Consider the following 19,860-nt stretch of genomic DNA (forward strand, 5'->3'; position numbering starts at 1 on the left):
GTCAATGACCTTGTGACGTTGACTGTGACATATATGCTAAAAGTAGCTTTTTTCGAATTTTCGCCATAACTTTTGAACCATAGGAGATAGAGACTTGATATTCGGTATGCATACTCCACTAAATAAGTGCTTTCAAATGACACCAAGGACAGTGATCGTGTGAAATTGACTGAGACCCATTTGCTAAAATTGCTTTTAGAACTTTGTTGCCGCCGGGTGCATAGTGTTTCACAAATACATCTTGTTTTTTTTTTTTAATTTTAAGATAAAGAAGAACAATGGATGTTGGGAGAAATTAAAATGTTTATAAATTTTGCGATACCATTTAGCTTTCTTGTAGCAATAACCAGTATCATAGCAACACTTTTATACACGAATACGGATTTATCAAACACTATAACACCAAGGATCGAAGCTTTAAAAGATAGTCAAAACAAAGGTTTGTCAAAAAATATTTGAACTGTGGACTTACACATTGTTCTGTCTATAATGCTGCTACAATTTTAAAGAAAGAAATATGCACCCTTTCCTAAAGCAAAAATGACAATTAATAACTGAGTGGAATGGAAACAGCTATAGTTAAAGTCAACATTTCGTCAATTCTGTTATTGATGAAATGACATTGTCAACAAATACAGTTCAATACCGATTATCAGTTTTCATACGATTTATTTGACAAATATTTACCCATTGAATTATCTATGAATGTTTTATTTTTACCGATCTTGAGAAGGTCTAGGAAATAAATGTAACAATGGGCATGACGAATCAACAGGAGATGGTTACTGCACCATGACTTATGATCCAGTCCTTTATATTTCTATGACAGAGGAAGTTCAGGTCACTCCAAATCCCCTGTGGTGCCAAAAAATGAACTCCTTCTGGGTCTGAACATCCTGCCTTAAGAAGATTGTTTGAAACAACGATTTTCACATTTAAAGTCACTGGAGGACGCCCAAGGCTGACCACGCAAAAATTGTCCAAAAATCACAACCGGGATATCCATCCCTTCGTGTAATTACCTTGCTATTGAAAGGATAACCGTTGATAATTTTTCCATATCATAGCGCAAAATGTCGTTTTCGCCAATATGAATAAAACACATATGTGGTCTTTTTTTAAGTTTGATAAAGTCCATTAACTGAGACACGCGTAATCCTCCTCGGGAACATTCCTACACATTAAAATTGTCTGAATCCAAATCTAAATTCATAAGACTTGGGTTTGAGCCAAGACAGAGTTGAATGTCCTACTGTAGAAGTACTTTTTTCCGCGTGGTATTAATTTACGCTATGTACGCGGTCACCAATTTTCCGCGGAAATTTGTCCAATCGTACTTAATATATTTACATTTCCAATGTCTTTGTCCGAGATAAAATTACCTTTTTGTAACCGGTTATAACCGGATCTCACACTGCGCAGGCGGTCAAAGCAAAAATAACAATTAGGCTGGTGCAAAAGCATACATTTACACTCACCGTTCTCTGCCAAACAAAGATACATGATCGATATAATGTCACTAAATGTTCCTTGCAGACGAAGGACATAGGTACATCAATAAACTTCGCAATATCTTACAAATTTAACTGCACCAAAATTGTGTGGCTTCTATCAAAATTCAATGAATGCAGCATGGCAAATTGCTAAATTATGATTGTCTAAAAAGCAAGAGTTACGGGTTAGGTTAAAACTAGGCCACAATATGTTTAAAAACGTCAGACCGATTAGGGCAAAGTAAGTGAAAACTAAATAATCACTGCACATGTCACATAAAAGTTATCATTTACAATAATCACTAACTTTTTTTTCTTTATATTGTAGAAAAAACGACTCACTTGCAATTGGAATACTTCTTGAGAATCAACAACAAGAAGTATAAAAAAAAAAAAAAAAAAAAAACAAGTGAAGTTATAAATATCACCGAGTTGAGTCTAGTGTCAAATTCAAATTTGACAGCCAGTTTACTTTTATTATCAAACAAAACAAAAAGATCTTTCAAAGAAATGATACAATCAATGTCGATTAGAACAAATACCCCAGTCTGTGAAATGGGAAACACGGTTGAAGCATCATTTAAACAATTACAATCATCTTTGGAGGATATAGCAAATACAATGCAAGTAAAGTCGAATTCAGATGTGAAGGGCTTAATAAAAGAAGAATCCAATAAAACCAAAACATACCTAGAAGACATGATGGAATACTTATTTAAAAATCTCGAAGATAAATTGATAGCAGTCATCGAAAGGAGAAATGGGGGTATGTTTCTTTCTTTGATTCAAGGTTTCTTTAAATGTCTAATATATAAACAATTTAAAGTACATACTAAGTATACGCATTATATTTTTAGTATTGATTCAAGAACCTATTTCATTTTATAACACACTATCCTCCCCTACACAAAAGATATCATACTTTGAAAACATTCAAAAGGTTTAAAAATTAAGATACACTGTATAGGTATTATTGTTTTTTTTATTTCCATTTCAGGTGGCTGTGTAAATAACAGTTTGAACGTCACTACCGGGGAATGCGTAGACAGCTGTTTGAGAGTCACTGACGAAGATTACCAGTCATGTGACACTTGTCATGGTTACGTGACGTGTTCACATAATTATATATACCATAGAAATTGTTCCCAGCCTCATCATGTTTGGGGTGATAGTAAAAAACAGTGTTTAGAGCATAGTACAACGTGCAACCCATCTGACTTTTTGTAATAAATACAAATAAATTCTTATTTTACCAAATTGTATGAAATAGCCATTTCATACGTAAATCAACAGGCAGTGTTAAGAGGTTTATGTCTATTCATGATGTACATGTATACTGATATTTGTCTGAACTATATGGTCAAAGTTTATTGGAAACAAAGATTAACATAATAATTATTGTATTTAATAAAAAAATCTAAAATAATGAATTGTATGAGATTGAATGTATAATTTCACATTTATTAAAATTCCATTCATTGAAGTGAATCTGCAGACTATACAAACATATTTACTTTATTTACAGAAAAAATGCAGTATATGTATATAGTTCTAAGGCAAGGTTACCCATCAAGCTATACTTTCATTATCTTCTAACCCTGTATTGAATTTGAACATTTTCGTTTCATCATACACACACGTAATTTGTGGGGAACAAGGTGAGCTTCCCTAAAAATAATGTAAGGGGTTTTGTTCAGGTGCGTTTTAATCAAAGGTTGATTGATTGTATACTGTTTAACGTCCCTCTTCAGAATAATTCACTGATATGGAGAGGTCACCATTGCCGGTGAAAGGGCTGCATATTTAGGCCTGTGCTCGGCACTTAATGCCTTTGAGCAGGGAGTTATCGTGCCATACCTGCTGTAACACGGGGCCTCGGTTTATACGGTCTCATCCGAAGGACCGCCCAATTTAGTCGCCTTCTACGACAAGCAAGGGGGTACTGAGGACCTATTCTAACCCGGATCCCCACGGGGCTTTTTAATAAAAGAGTTCTGAAACAGAGTTTGAAACAATGTGACCAATAATACAAAAAACCCTTTTACGTTAGCTTAAAAGGAAAAGCAAAAATTTATGTTGCAAATTTCGTGAATCTATTTACGTAAGGAACAATCCATTGAAATCTTTTTGTTAATTTGTCTGTTTGTTATTTGTTAAAATATGAAGTTCATTATAAAACAAATTACTTTTATTTGGTATAATTTAATTAATTCACTGTTTAAGTTATAAGTAAATATCTATGGTCGAGTAAATCCATAAACAATATTACAAAATCTTAGAAACTCAAGGAATTCAAAAAATGGTCTGAAAATCCCAAGGAAAATTAATAGTAGCCATTCATTATTTTAAGAGAGAGAGAGAGAGAGAGAGAGAGAGAGAGAGAGAGAGAGAGAGAGAGTATGTAGGCAAAATCGTGAATAGTGTAAAGCACGAATGCAAAGCGTTTTGCATTACACCCACTTGTCCCAAACGTTAACCATTTTAACCATAAATTTCTCATCAAAGATTACAAAAACTTACCTTATATATTGCATACTGTGAAATCACAAATTTTCGTGGGGGGTTAATTTTCGTTGTTTTCGTGGTGTGAAGAGACCCACGAATTCATGTTCACCACGAAATGTAAAATGTGCCATAAATAACTACTCAATAATTCTACATCCTCGAAATTAAATCCCCACGAACCAAGAGTTTTTCCTCAAACCACTAAAATTTGACCCCACGAAAATATGTGATTTAATAGTATTCTTTGACCATATTTTTCAAAACCAGGTACGATCTTATGACAGTAGGTTTTCATAACATTATACAAAAAATTCATCAATAATTATACTTATACATGTCACAATGGTATGGCGACCGGTATAAATTTCTTTAATCAAATAAGTGAACAATGAAACCTGCATTTAATTGTACTTTTCATTAATTAGAATAGTCCATCTGTACCATTTTAGAGATGAAGTCCTAAAATGTTACATCTTATATTGTATAATAATACAAATACATTACATCAGTCACTTAATGTCACATCGTGAAATGACGAAAAAAATCTGTTGTCAATTCACTGTTTGAATATTGCACTTACAATAAGTATGAAAAACGCCAGTCAGCATTTGACTCAATGATAAATTGTATTTGCTGCATGTATCAATCATATAGAACTTATATGCGAAATGACTTTAAACAATACTGCTGATATTCTTGTTTTATCATATAAAATCTGTGAAGGATAAGTATGCATGTATTGCCTCAGATTTTTAGGTGTTTCCCCTGCTGTTTTATCCCTTTTTCCATTTACCTATGCACATTTTTTAAATAATAACGAATGATAATCTTTAAAATGCAAAATTGATTCAATGTTATCTTTTCTGCACTTAAAAATACGTTCAAGGCCTTACACGTCAGAAAAATAAATAGCGAGAAGAAGGAAGAAAAGCATTAATTTTTGCCTTTCACACTGATTATTATTGATGGCTTTCGATAGTAGATTCTGTAGTACCAATAATAATAATACTATTATCTAATTATAGTAACAACAATTAAAGAGTTTTTATGACAGTGTAAATAATATCTTTAATGGCTATTGTTAAAAATAATTATAACTACTTAAAGAAAACCGATTTTCTGAAAGGTTTTCAAAATGGGTAAAAATTACTAACAAGTGTTTTAATTTATAAAATGGCAAAAATGATGAAATCCCCCACTTTCCCCCCAATATTTCTTTTACTATTGGGAATGTTCAATGAAAGGCTGGTTGCCCCCCCCCCCCCCCCTAAAAGAATTTGACATAAGGGAAATGAAGTGTTGAATACAAAATCAAACTGGTACTGAAAAAAGTTGGCAATAAAAAAAAGTCGGTTTCTGCTTGCATTGGATAAGAAGTAAATATCTTCTGATTAAATATTGTACTTTGTACCTGCTGCACAATTCGATGTACACATTGCTGTTATCTCCTTCTTATTTATTTTAAGGTGTTTTTTTCGGTTAATTTAAGGTAGTCTGTTCCTTTGGTTCTAGAAACTGAAAAATGAATTTTAAAACCCACAAAAATCTTATTTCAAAATTCAATGTGTATTTAACAATGTTATATTTCGTTTAAGCGCACGTACTACTGAGTTTATACATAAAATTATATGTATCAAGACATTTCGTTGAATTGCTAGTTTTAAAACTTTATGGTATCTTAAAATTTTTATGGGGTACAAATGTCAGCCGTTTACTATATATTTTTTTTTAACTAAAAAAATTCATTGTAAGGGAAATAAAGAAAAAGCTCACGAACAACTCTACTGATTTTCAAGCTTAATTTTAATATTTTTAATTTTATAAATATTTGTCGAATTATCCTTCCTTGCTGAGGAGCAATTATTCCGTCAATCATTGTCAGCCTAAGAAATTGAACTCACGTGAAGATTCCAAAAATTCAATGACAATGGTATTCTTCTTTATCTCAAAGAAAAGCATACATTTATAAACATAGATTTTAGTTAACGATATGTTAAAGTCCTGCCTGTTGGGGTCTACATGTATATGCTAGCACTAAGAAAACACATCTCTAAATATAAACTGAGATAAGAAATTGACTGCGTTAGTTTTGCTCTCTCATGTTTCTATACCCAAATTTTCTTTACGCATGTGTTAATTGTTATATAAATAATAAATAATTAAACACACCAAAGCTTTTTTAGCAATTAAATCTAGCAAGTAAAATAGAAATGATGGACATGTCAATCGAACATGAAGAAAATTGATAACTTAAAGTTTAAAAATAGTTTGTTAAATTCTGTTATGAAATATATCGCTATTAAGCCATCTCAAAGGTCACGATTTCTTATATTTTAATTTATATATGCTTAAAAAGTGTGTTTCTGTATTTTTAGATCGATTACATGTATTTTCCAGTAAAAAAAATAATAAATTTCATAGAATACATATTTATTTTTAAAATTGATCATATGCCCAAAAAAAAATCTAGTAAGGAAAAATTCTAAAAATATGTGTACATAGTTTACACTGTATGTGCAGGTACTTTTTACCTTTACCCTAATTCCTTTGCAGAAAGATAAGATAATTTTTTTCATGTCGTGCATTTATTTTTGTCGAGAAATCAATCAATAGATATCTATATAAGCGATCGAAGATCAGATAAAACTTTTAAATTTCTAAGAAGCATGGCAACCCAAGAGGTGGTAAGTTACAAATTTCTCTGTTTATACTAGGACAGCAGTTTTTTTTATCCATAAACTAAATTTTACGAGTATTCCTAAACTCAAAATATTACATATGCAATTGAGAATTTCGTAGCGATGATTTTGAACTATTAAAATCTTATTTTAAACCCCCAGCTGCTCTTGTATAATTTTCAAAAATACACGAAACTATTTTTATGCTTTACATCAATTTTTGTAGAATTTGTTCTAAAGGGTTAAAATTTTAGGACGTTAATAAATAGTATCAATAAAACATAGCATATCAACTGCTAAACGATGTTTATCTATGTTTTGTACATTTGGCGTGCCAGAGTTGGTACTTTAAATCCATCCATTTAGTTTTAATACAGAGAGAGAGAGAGAGAGAGAGAGAGAGAGAGAGAGAGAGAGAAAGAGTGAGAGAGAGAGAGTAATAGATTCTTTTAAATTCAGAATAAAAAAATGTTAACTAATTTTTGTTGTAGTATTTTGATGCTTTCAGTATATTACCAGCATTTTTAATATGTATTTATTTGCACAATTTTAGGCATATTCGATATCAAGGATGTCCTCAATTAGACAGACAGGCTCTTTTGAAGGTAGGTTCAGCGTCGATTACGAGTATGTTGTTCTCAGTCATTATTTTTAGGTCACCTGAATAAACTCAGGTGCCCTGTTCTATCCGTTTTTGTTCGTCGTTGTGTGTCGTTCGTTAACATTTGAACATTTTCAGCTTCTTTTCTAAAATTCAACCAAATTTGGCACAAAGAATCTATGGGTAGGGGAAACAAAATTTGTGTATTCCACGGTCTCTGCCTCCCTGGAGCCTGGGAGAGGGGCCAAAACTAATACAATAAGTACAATCTTTAAAAGTCTTTTTACTCCTGGACATCAAGCAGTCAAACTATTTTTTGTTTAAAAAAGATGATCCTTCAGTACTACTAATTATAGACTGGTATCATTGTTGAGCTGTGTTAGCAAAATTATGGAACGAATTGTTTTTAAACATGAGTACAATTACTTTCATCAGAATAATTTATTCTATAATTTTCATTTACAATTTCAATTGTACAAATGTCACTAAACCGTTTACCAACTACTTGAAACCTATCACACTATAATTAAGAATATAGACGAAGGAAAATGTTGTTGCATGGTATTTTGTGATCTGTCTAAAGCTTTCGACAGAGTTTGGCATAATGGTTTACTTTTCAAATTAAAAACTTATGGATTATGTGGAAATATTCTTACCTGGATAGAGAGTTACCTATGTAATAGAAGACAGAAAGTTATGTACAAAGATATTTTTTCGTCTAACAGAAACATTAACTCTGGTGTACCACAAGGATCTGTTCTTGGTCCTTTACTTTTTTTTTGATTTATGTGAATGATGTATCAGAAAACATGATTTCATTGTGTAGATTGTTTGCAGATGACAACTCATTGCAAAGTTCCTCTTATAATGTTGCAACTATTGAATATACTTTAAATCATGATTTAGATATTCTGGACAAGTGGTCTTCCAAATGGCTTATGAAATTTAACCCATCTAAAACGAAAGCGTTATTTTTTACATTAAAATCCAATTATTATCTCCCAAAATTACAATTTCAACTATGTAATCTAGAATACATAACCTCTCATAAGCATTTTGGTTTACTTTTGAGCAAAAATCTTAATTGGTCTGATCATATAGACAATTAATATAGTTAAACAGGCTTACCAAAGATTAGGTCTTTTAAAAAAGCTGAATATCGGTAGAAAAACTTTATCTAAAATGTACATTGCATTTTTAGACCGCTACTTGAATATTGTTCTATAGTTTGGGACGGGTGTTCTTTACAAGATGTTGAACGATTAGAAATGGTGCAGCTTTATGCTGCAAGAATTATTACAGGGTTACCGATTATCGCTTCAAGAGATGCATTATATTTAGAAACAGGATGGGAACCTCTTGCAGATAGGCGAAAAGTAGCAAAGCTAGATACTATGTACAAAGTACATCACAACTTAGTACCCGATTATTTAAAAAGTATTTTTCCAGCAACAAGACGTAATGAATCAAAGTACGATACACGCAATAGAGAGGACTACACTATTCCTAGATGTAGACTTAAAATATTCAAGAAATCTTTTGTTCCTGATACAATAAACCAATGGAACAGTCTGAGTATCACCACTAGAAACAGCATATCTTTTAGCAGTTTTAAAAATAACATACATAAAAAAACCAGCAGACCCCCTTCTTATTTCTCCCATGGTAATAGACGACTAAATATCATACATACTAAACTACGACACAATTGCATTTTAAATTATGATCTTTATAGAAGAAACATTATCGAGAGTCCTAACTGTTCATGTGGTACCCTAGAAGACCCATATCATTTTTTCTTTGTCTGCAATAAGTACCAATATGCTAGAGAAAGCTACTCAGAGATTTACTGTGTCTTACGAAACCAAATATCAAATTGAACATTATTGATTGTCATTTACTTCTGCGGGGAGATGAGTCACAAAATGTAGAAATCAATAAATATATTTTTCAGTCAGTTCATAAATTTATAAGAGATTCTGGTAGATTTAATTAATTATTACTGCCTAACACTTACACTCTACATAGTTATATATTTATCAAATGTAACAAATGTATGTTTCAATTTAACAAACATGTTTGTACATCGATATTCCTTTTCACTTATTTTCCCTATGTATATATATTGACAGTTGTATGGTGAGAACCTAGTAAGTTGTTAGAACTTGTGTTCAAACCATTTGTATAGTATTTATGCAATAAAATATGTTCAAACCAGTCAAACTATTGATATGATTATAATAAGCATTGAAACCTCTACAAAATTTGCGAATTTCAAGGCTCCAGGCTCAGGAGTTCTATTGCTAAGGAAGGCAAAATAAATTATATAGTGAAAATGTATTATTTCATTGAAAATATTTTCCTATACTTCTGGGTATCATATAAACTAATCAGATAAATAGTTAAGTTGAATAAGGCCTTTTCCAAAATTGTGAATTTCATGGCCCAAGGGTCAGGGATTTTGCTCTATAGCTTATATAGTGAAAATGTATAAATTCTTTGAAATTCTTCTTCTTCGCTAATGTTATTAAATAAAGTAACTAAGTGCATAGTTATATTGAAAAAGGCTGCTTCTTCAAAAATTGTGAATTTCATGGCCCCAGGGTCAAGGGTTCTTATGCTAGGACGGGGCTATGTAGATTATAAAGTGAAAATGAATTATTTCTTTGAAATTCTTCTTCTCTGCTCCTGGGTATTATATAAACAAGCCAAGTACATAGTTTAGTTAGATAAGGCTGCCTCTTCCAAAATTGACAATTTCGCAGTCCCGGGGATAGGGGTTCTCAGACTGGTGTTTTGGTGGGGCTCCATTGATTATAGACTGAAAATGCATGAATTCTTTTAAAATCTTCTTTTCAGCGGCTGAGTATTAACCCAATGAACTTTATGTATGTACATAGTCATGATGAAGAAGGATGCCTCTTCGAGATTTGTGAATTTCAGGTTCCCTTGGTCGGGGCTTATTGTGTTTAAGTGGGATTCTAATGTTTTTTAATAGTGAAAATGCATTAATTCTTTGAAAATCTCTTCTACTCCTTGGTATTATGCCAATGATCTGAATACATATGTATGATGAAGAAAGCTGCCTTTTCCAAAATGGTTAATTTCTGGGCCCTTGGGTCAGGAGTACTTGGAGGGAGGATACATAGTCTGAAAATAAATTGATGCTTTGAAATCTGCACTTTGGTATTAATCAAGAATTTATGATGAAATAAGATTTATGATAAAATTTCCAAAAATTTTATATTGCACCAGGGTCAGTGGTTCCTGTGGGAATTGGTGCACAACTAGTAATAGGAAATGCATTTTCTCCTATTTACTCTGATCTACGTTTGGGTATTAAGTAACCAAAGTAAGCATGTATCTGTATAGTTATTATGAACAATGAAATCTCTTTCAAAATTGTGTATTTCATGGCTTCTGATTTAAAACATGAATCATAATTATCCAATTTTCGGAAAGTTGTTACGTGATACTCAGGTGACCTATAAGGCTCATGGGCTTCGTTATATAAGCAAGAGAAAACACTGTTCCTCTGTACAGTTTGTAGGTAATTGAAATCATCTCGAAAAATATAATATATTAAATCAATACAAAATGTGCATTCTAAAAAGGGAGAAATATTTAGAATAAAGATTAGTTTTAATCTTCTAGTGTCTAAAGGCCATAGAACGGGGGGTCATCCTGCATGGCTCCTCTAAGTTTGCGCGATAGAAATTTTTATTGAATTTAGAATTTTTATCTTTCTTATGTTTTGTAATCATGTGAAGCCTTTTTCTTACAGGCATGCACATGCCTATTAAACGGAACCTACTCGAGTAATGATTTAAATGATTGAAAATTCAGAAAAAAATGTATTCTTGAAATATAAATAGCTTAATTTTCTTTGATTTTGTGAGAGTTTGAAAAGCCAATTTAATCTTAAAATGATTTTATAATATATCTTTTAAAAAGTATATATAGCTATTTTGGAAGTAAATGAAGCTTATTTACCACGCAAAATAATTGATACAATTTATTGTTTTTATTAATAGGGACAGATCCACTTCCAGACTACCCAGAAAGCGAGGTATGTATCGTTTACACTTAGCTTTTAAGTGAATCTTTAATTCAAAAAAGTTTTTTCTTCTTTCCTTTACAGAAGATGAATTTATACCAAGAACCATTGTTAAATCACAATGTTAATAAATACAAATACTTAATCTATATACGTTATACTTACATGTACATGTAAAACAAAGGAAGGATGTTAATCTCCATCGTATAATCTCACCATCGACCCTTTCGTCGACACTCGTTGGTTTGATATTGAACTTCGTGGTATAAAATTTACTATTGCATCATCGAACATCTCCTTAAGGGTCGGTGGCGCGATAATGCAATGGCACGATGATTATGAAGCGATGGTGCGTTAGCACGATCACAATGACGCAATTGGGAACATAAAATGAGCTATGAAATTTTGAAAGTGAACATTTCTTCATCATACTATCGCTTCATCCTCATTGCACTATAGCAGGATCACTAAAGAACCATCGCTTCATCGCGCTAATGCTTCAATGTGCTATCGCTTCAAAGTTATCGCTTCATCGTGCCATCGATTCATTGTTACATGTTATCGCAGTATCACTTCATCGTTATTGCAATATAGCTTCATTGTTACAATTTATCGCATCATTGCACTATCCATCCAAACCTCGAGGGTGCGATGTATACCATATTCCATAATATTCGGATATTTGACTATTGAATTCAATTTGGTTGTACCATTTGTATGAATAAGATTTAATTTTTTTTTAATATGACATTTTTTATGCAGATTTCGAGTTCAAATGGATATATAGAATTGGAGAGGTAAGTTACTTAAAAAAATAATAAACGGTTTCTAAAATTGATGGTTGTTCTAAATTAAAAAAAGTTATATAATTATAGTTAATAGTATATATAAGAAGGTCATTTACTTATCTCCTTAAGGTAGGATTCTTCTCATATTTCTAATATTTAAAAATTTATGAAATTTTCACAATATCAAGAAGATAATATCAGTGAGTGATAGTATCAGTGAAATTAAATTTGACCGTTTTATATTAGAGGCAAGCTCAGATCAAGGTCATTATCTTTTTCCTTAGCATTAAGAATAAAAAAAAAATTGTTGCCAATCATGTTATACCTACTTATTTCAAAAGTTTAATGATTGTTATTTTTGCATAAAAACATATAACTATATCGGGTCTATAGCATGATATTACCAAATTTACATAAATAGTTTAACTTAACTGGATATTGGCTAATTCGAATTTTCTCTGTTTTTCTTAATTTTTTAGGATATATTAGTTATTTTCATATGCTTCCTATATTTAACTTTTTCTTATTTTCCCAAATAATAAAGTAGTCTTATAATTGTACAAAATGATAAAAAAAACAAAAAGTTTTGATCGTTTACTAAGAGAGAAAAAATACTTTTTTTGTCACCCAAATTTTTCCAATAACTTGAAAACTTTAAATTTCATTCCATATCATGTTTCCATAAAATACCATTTATTTGTCAAAATGAAACAACCAGTTATGTTCTCCAGTGAGTCTGAGTTCATATGCAATGAAAGACAGAACAACTTCTGTTTGTGAGAAAGGTCATTTATTCAATTTATCATAAAATATATTTGATCAAATGATGAAATTAATGTCAACAATTGATTAACCAAAAATAATTGAATAAATGACAATAAATTTGCAAAGGTGGGGTTAAAAAACCGCCCAACAACAGAAAAACATGTACTAACATATAACATAAGTGAAAAATAATGTGATACAATTGTAATTTGAAACACGGGTTGAATGATGAAATTACAATTTTAGACACAGGTTAAAAATAGAACATTATATTTAAGTTGTGTCGAGGAAAAATAAAGTAATAATATACAGTAATAATAAATGTACAAGACAGAAACAAAATGTACAGTTTGTTTGTAATTTATGACAACCGATTTTATATAAATAAATTTTTAGGGTGATGGTGGGTGGGTAAATTGAATTCTTGTTAAGATTTAGGTGCGTCCAGCAGCTCTTAAAACAAAAAAGTGAATAATTGAGATACCTCTTACCAAGATAAGATTTCAGTATAGGTTCCTTCAATCTGGTTGGCTAATTAGCCATTTGGATTAATCAAGATGGCTATTGCATACACAGTGTCCCTGCCATGCCAGGTTGCAAATTCCATCTGTTGACATGTAATTATTCACCAGATGCCAACAATAAATGATGCCCCCCACCTACATGTCAGGTGGCTAATCTAAAGATCTTAATCATTTATGTTATCAATGATGAGTATATAATTATAACAACAGTATCTTATTACAAAATTTGCTGCCAAAAATGTTTTTATTTACAATAAAATAGGTTTTTTGTCACCCAAATTTTTCCAATAACTTGAAAACTTTAAATTTCATTCCATATCATGTTTCCATAAAATACCATGTATTTGTCAACATGAAACAACCAGTTATGTTCTCCAGTGAGTCTGAGTTCATTTGCAATGAAAGACAGAACAACTTCTGTTTGTGAGAAAGGTCATTTATTCAATTTATCATAAAATATATTTGATCAAATGATGAAATTAATGTCAACAATTGATTTACCAAAAATAATTGAATAAATGACAATAAATTTGCAAAGGTGGGGTTAAAAAACCGCCAAGACCGAAAGTGAATAAGCTTGAGGGACCCCACCCGAAGACTCAATGGAGATCAGGAACAAAAACAAAAAAGAAAAAAAGAAAACAAAATAACAATTCACATGTGTAAATGACCAAAATATACAATACACTACCTATTATAGAAGATATTTTCATACGCCACCATTCCGCCAAAAATATAGTCCCAACTAGTTTTCAAATGCAGTTTACCATTTCTATTTAAAGTTTTACAATTGTGGTGAGGAAAGAAAAATATGGTCTTTAAAATTCCTTACACCTCAATATATAAGACATATAAGCAAATATACTTTGAATGTTTCATCTAGTCAGAAACCTGAGAAGAATCCTACCTTAAAAGCACTTTTAAAATTTTAATGCATACTATTTGCATGTCTAAAAACAATTATAGATTTTATTTATTTATATTTTTGGTGATAAAACAGTTGGTGAGCACATGAACTGATAATTTCTCATTTTTAAGCGAATCTACTTTGCCATTGAAGGAAACGCCATACGTTAAGGGCTCCGATTTTAATTCCCCGCACTAAAGCTATTAATTTTGGTTATCAAATCTATAGAAATGAATTAACACGATGTTTAATATTACAGCTAGTGCTAGCTATAGTATATAATTATCGATCATAGTGTCATTGTGCATACAAAACATTGAATGTACATTATTTATGAAAGCTACATTAAATATAGGTATATTTAATCATTTGCAAGATTTCACGAGGTTCGCAGCACAGTTCTAAATTGTTGTTTCAGGATTCTTACATTGTGCTATATCTTTTTTGTATGCTAAAAGTTTGACATTATTCCTTAGGTCAGAGACCAACAATCGTGGACATTTTCAAACAGGTTCACAAGTAAGCTTTACTCTTTTTTTATTTCTTTAAGGATTTGTATTCCATTCTTGCACACAAAAAATAGAAATCCTTTAATTCCACCAACAAAAAAAATCTTCATCTCGTCATCATCCGCATTGTTTAGAAAAGGGTAATATTTTATTTATCAATTACTCAAATAGTACATTGACGATATCTGCTTCGTCGTAAGCAACAGGTTTTTGTTCTAAAGCTGTTTTCCATTACGGAAACATTTCTTATTCATGTTATTCTTGTAAGCTAAAGAAAATGATTAAATTGATTTTCAAGGTAAATAGTTAATATTCAATCATAAACACAGTGCAACTTTCTAAAGTAAACTGAACAAGCGTCTGAATAATAATATTTTGGCAGCAATTATTTCACCTGCCATGAAATTGAACAATTTTCAAATACCCAGTATACATGTATATAGGAATATTGTCTTTGTCTAATTACATGTATAAAAGGCATAAGATTTTGTCATTCCAATTTTCATACTTAAAATACATATTTTAGAACATAGTATATGTTTGTGTTATTAATAAAATTAACGTTATGAAATTCGTTTGTTTATCATTTATAAATCTTTTTACGTGGTGGACTTTTAAAAAAAAATCACAGCCAAGCGAAGAAGTCAAAGAGTCAATTAAAAGAACAAGATGTGTATATGAAACACTGATGCCCTCATATGCGAGCTTTTGGCAAGGATTGATTCTCAAACACAATTTAAAAACCACTCCAAGGCCAAGATCAAGAAATCATTATTGTTGTCATCCAAGGAAACATCTTGTCATGCACAAGGAATGAAATTTTGAAATATAAAAATCTTAATATTTTCTGTTCAAAATTACTGGCTCAAGATACAGTATCTTAAAGGTGGGTAAAACCTTTAAAGTCAAGACCAAAAGATCGAAAATATAACACCAAGGTCAATGTCAATTTTCTGGTACCGAAAGAAAGGATTTTGTCACATTAAATATACATGTGAAACATGAAAGCCAGAGTCCAAACCACACAAAAGTTTTTGGCAAGGCTAAAGATGCTGCGGACTAGAAATAGATAGACACACAGAAAGAAAGACTATATAAACCCCGAATTTTCTATTACAGGGGTACGAAAAATAAAATTTACAACTTACATAAATATGCTTCAGCTTATCAATGCGTGTACATGTATGCGATGCTGGCCATATAACATTACAAACAAATTCATCTGGAAATGTATTTTCAATATGAAGGAAAAGAAAAAAGTAGATAAATAAAGAATTTATTTATAAAGAAATGTTAGTGTGTGTTAAATATCATCAAAATCTAATGCAGATAGTTAGTATATTCAATTTTTTAAAACGCCATCTCCCTTTTCGTAAAAAATGTATAATGAATAATTCAAAGTAATAAATTTTGTTCCTGAAGACCTTCAGATTAAAAAGGACGTCATTTATTTGCACAGAGAACGAATTTATCACAAGGTTCAAGTGGATATTCCCATGCAGGGTAAGTTACAAATTCTGTATTAATGTTTATGCGTTATTAAACACTGAAGACCAAAACACAAAGGGCAAGATCAAAGAAATATTTGGTATATAAAGGAAGGTCCTGTCATAAAGGATAAACCTTGAAAATAGGTGAAAAAAACTAGTAATAATTGTTCAAAGGTCACATGCATGGCTGAGGTAGTGTTTTTTAAACTGGGTAAAACTCTTTGGTCAAGATCAAAAATATTTGATATTCCAATTGAGAAGTCTTATCACATTGTAAAAATGAGTCAAACTCCAACGTCAAGAGGTCAAATTTGGTGTACCCATAGAAAGGTTTTATCACAAGAATACACCTGTGAAATATGAGAGCTATAAAACCCCCTCAAAAGCTCAGGGGCAAAATTGACGGTTTTGTGGACAAACAGATAAACAGACGGACGGACTAACAGGACAAAAACTATACGAATCTTAAAAGATAAACTCTATTATACATCTACGTTTCCACTGAAAAAAAACTTTGATTGTTTAGAAAAATTTTAATTTTTTAATAGAGATTTGACTATTATTGAAAATACAGATAAGTAAATCTTTTGAACAGGCATATACATGTAATACACATTTACATGTAATACATGTAGATCATTAAACATTTTTTTTTATGCAATTACCATCCTATTATTTAAAAAGCTTTTTTTTTCACGTTCAGTAGAATGAAAATTTCATTCCATCTGCCGTTATCAGTAACTTATATCACACAAACAAAAACAATTAATTTACTTTCTAGCATAGATTTATAATCGGGTATTTCTCTTTAGGCCAATTCATATTGAAAGAATTCAAGAAAATCCACAAGTGAGTATAGCACATGTTTTATATAAATATTAATCGATAAACTTTTATCTAAGAAGGCATGTTCTTATGTGGTGAGTCTGATTTCACTGTATCTTTATAAGGGTCTGAGAGGCCATATTTCAAATCTTGTAAGCAAAAAATGTCCGGTTGAATTTCTTTGATATTAATTATACAGAGATGCATCCTATTCTAGAACAAAATATCAAAGTTTCAAAAAAAGAAAGAAATAAAAACTGAGGAAAATTAAGGCCTATATTTAATACTAACTAAAGCTCCCTCACCTTTTACTTAAGAAATTAACAGTTCAAACGCTAAAAATTTTAGTCCTGACGACCTTCTGATTTACTATTATATAGAACATGTAATACATTTGCACAGAGAACAAATTCATCACATAGGTCAAATACAAAATATACACTGTTTTACTTTTTTAAGTGCACACTTTAATCTCAAACTAATGTACATATGACACAAAAGATCCAATCACAAAATTAATGTGTTTTACAAACTGGGAATGCTCTTTGTAACTAGCCGTAGTTTGATTGAACATTACATTCATTTGAAACAATGGGCTTTCATCTCTTAAAAACGATAATCAATTGCTAACATCTACCAGTCAATTTATATCTTCTGATCAACTTTTAAGCTGCACATCAGTATTTTAATTAAAACCCGAACATAAAAATAATGTTTAACTCAATAAATAATAATTATTTATCGACGAAAAATATTAGGCTCCTGAAACCTGTAAGCGTATTGCAATTAAGAAAAACATTATGTGATTGCATGATATAATAACAAATGAGGAGAACTCAGGTTTGCATTTACTGGAACCCATCTATTTTCATGTAAGTAGATATTTTTAAGTTTAGAATTTCGTCTTAACAAAATTTGCGACGAGCTATAAGTTAATTGAAGTTCAAGTTGGTTTGCTAAAATCTTATTTATATTTTAAAAATACTGCATTTATTGTACACTTACATCCATGTGACATTTTACACTTTTAGGGCATTGGTGAATCAATCTATGACAACAGTAAGTGTGTAAAGAAAATCCCATTGATAAGAACTAAATTATTTAAATTTTTTTGAAAATCTTTTAGTATTAATCAAAATATTAATCAAGATATCAACATCTTGTATTAAAGTTGTTTTCTTTTTTATCAGATGTTAATGATGGTCGTAATCGAACACCGTTACGGCCAAATATGTTCCCTGTAAGTAATCAAATACAGTTTACTTACTTTCATATTTACATTGATAAGATGTGTAGGTGTACATTTTTTTGTTTTATTGTTATTTGAACCCAATTGAAAATGTCAAATACCAGTTTAATCATATCTTATAATGACCTAAAATGGAATTTGTTAAATTTCCAATATATAAGTTTGGGTTAAAAAGGTTTCAAAATCTTATTAATTGATAATTTTGCTATGACAGTCTGAAAATCTTTATAAATCGATTTTCATTTTGTGGAGAGAAAACAGAATTTCAATTGTGTGGTTCTAAAATGTTCTAATAACACTAAAATTCAATTTCACTTTTTAAAAATATATAACAATAGAAATATCTAAGTGAGCTTGAAATAAACGATATCACGGAAATTGAAGCATCTGTTTCATGCTTGGATATTTCACTTGAAAAGACCTCAATAATTATCGAACAACAACGATTAATTAAAACCGCCATGACTTTTACGTTTCAATAGTCTATTTCCCTTACTTATCCAGATATATTATTTTGTCACCTGCACACGGCGTTTGTATCTTTCAGTTGATTCGATACAGAAAAGCATGTTATACGTATGAAAGTTTTTAAAAGGAGTAAAGTTATAGACAAATAAGTTAATAAAGCAGTAAGACGATAAACATGTATCTTATTATTTGTTTTCCTTCAAAAAATTACCATGATTACGATGAATGCGTTAAGTTTACAAATAAATTTCATATGAAAATAATTATTTTACGTAGTTTCACTCAAAACCAGACACAAAACACGTAATGATGACCCCGATTACCAAACACAGACTTCCTTTGTAATGCTACGTATACACAGATTTTTGACATCTTGGGTATTGGGGGTCTCCCGGTAAATAACACCATTGTTACTTCGAGCACTCCCCCTCCTCAGGTAACCGTACGGTAAAAAAACTTGGTCTTTAAGGTCATAATGTCGTAGGTTCTCTGTCGATACGATGACCTTGTCAACAAATTAATTTATTATCAAGTAAAATGCTGACTAACCCTAACAAAAAAATACTATAGCTAACTATAGTTAACTATAGTTTACTAATAGTTAACTATAGTTATAACTTTGACACTTTGAAAACTTTGATTTACTATAGTGATAACTTTGACACTTTGAAAAACTTTGACGAAAACTTTGACACTTTGAAAAACTTTGACGAAAACTTTGACACTTTGAAAAACTTTGGCGAAAACTTTGACACTTTGAAAAACTTTGGCGAAAACTTTGACACTTTGAAAAACTTTGGCGAAAACTTTGACACTTTGAAAAACTTTGGCGAAAACTTTGACACTTTGAAAAACTTTGGCGAAAACTTTGACACTTTGAAAAACTTTGGCGAAAACTTTGACACTTTGAAAAACTTTGACGAAAACTTTGACACTTTGAAAAACTTTGACAAAAACTTTGACACTTTGATTTACTATAGTTAACTATAGTAAACTATAGT

At 30.8% G+C, this 19,860-nt stretch overlaps 1 long non-coding RNA gene across 1 annotated transcript; it reads left to right on the forward strand.

The window, feature by feature from the left end:
• The first annotated feature begins 12,094 nt into the window (after positions 1–12,094).
• On the forward strand, positions 12,095–17,167 carry LOC134271388 (uncharacterized). Its single transcript, XR_009993012.1, has 4 exons — positions 12,095–12,131; positions 14,795–14,837; positions 16,287–16,330; positions 17,130–17,167. It is a non-coding gene; the product is annotated as an uncharacterized LOC134271388 (long non-coding RNA).
• The last annotated feature ends 2,693 nt before the right edge of the window (positions 17,168–19,860 follow it).

This window comes from Saccostrea cucullata, unplaced genomic scaffold, assembly GCF_032062105.1.
Source record: "Saccostrea cucullata isolate Sc308-1 unplaced genomic scaffold, CSIRO_AGI_Scuc_v1 ctg2606, whole genome shotgun sequence".
Taxonomy (NCBI): Eukaryota; Metazoa; Mollusca; class Bivalvia; order Ostreida; family Ostreidae; genus Saccostrea; species Saccostrea cuccullata.